The sequence below is a fragment of the Galeopterus variegatus genome, unplaced genomic scaffold, assembly GCF_000696425.1.
Source record: "Galeopterus variegatus unplaced genomic scaffold, G_variegatus-3.0.2 Scaffold11698, whole genome shotgun sequence".
In the NCBI taxonomy this organism is placed as follows: Eukaryota; Metazoa; Chordata; class Mammalia; order Dermoptera; family Cynocephalidae; genus Galeopterus; species Galeopterus variegatus.
Window position 1 is genome coordinate 45,706 of NW_007737809.1, and position 1,342 is coordinate 47,047.

Here is a 1,342-nt window from a genome sequence, read left to right on the forward strand (position 1 = left end):
TAATGTGTCTCTCTCGAGAGATTTGGTGCCCAAAACATTTAAATCACATGGTATTAATTAAGGACACCCTGAGGTGTTTCACAATGAAGTGAAAGCAACTGACCTCATGAAAGTCTGTTTGATGACCACCTTGCTGATACCTATATAACTGACCTCATCTTTACAATTCTGCTCACCACTCTGTACACAAAAATGTAAAACTGGAAGGAAAGCATCTCAGGCTCATTTGACCCCTTATCAGAAGAAGTGGGATTAAAATTTTTGTTTATTTATTTATATTTTAATCATAATTGATTATACATATTTTTGTCTGGCTGGTTTGCTCAGTTGATTAGAGAGTGGTGTTGTAACACCAAAGCCCAAGGTTCAGATCCCACTAGTGGCCAACTGTCCAAAAAAAAAAAAGGAAAGAAAAAGAAAATAAAGAATAAATGAATAGGGTTGATAATATTAGGAGTTAGAGAGGAGACTAAAAGCTGTAGTGGGATCAGCTGGGGTCACCAACTTTTTCATTCTGTAAGTCTTCTTTATCATCACACCCCACAAAGCTTTCATTGGAAACGTTCGTATTATTGTTTAGCTCTACTTATGAATTACTGAGATTATTCTCCTGCCTTTTCTGATCATCCCAGCTGCATTTTACCTTTCTTATGTCACTTAATTTTACTCTTCATACTCCTAATTACTGTTCAATATGCTGTATATATTTTTTATATATCTATGATTGGTCACTCCCTCTCCCTTACCACTGCTGTGGGTTGATTGAATTGTGTCCCCTGAAGTCTATATGTTAGAAGCTTAATTCCCACCATAACTGTTGAGGGTGGGAAATCCTATTATGGTAATTGACAGGTGGGGCCTAAAGAGGTGATTAGATTCTGAGGACCATGCCTAGTGAAAGGATTTAAAATAGTGGTCATGGCATGGTTCTGAGGCTTTAATAAGGACAGTGCACCAGGAGCTCTCTCTGCTCCTCCATTTACTACCATGAGACCTCTGCATTTCTGTAAAGCCACCACCATAGAAGGCTCTCACCACGAATGTTACCTGGACTTTGAGATTCCTAGCCTCTGGAACTGTAAGCGATAAATTTTGCTTTCTTTATAAATTACTCAGTTCCAAGTATTTTGTTATAAGCAACAGAAACGGACTAATACAACTACCATTAGCATTTAGGCTTAGAGGTAAAGAATTTGTTCATAATGTTCATTCCGGCATTTCCAGCACCTTGGATAGTGTCTGGCACTTTGTAGTGCTCAGTTAATAGTGGTGGAATAAATAAATAAGTGAAACGAGTCAGGAAGAGAAAAAGAAATACCACATGTTCTCACTTATTGGTGGG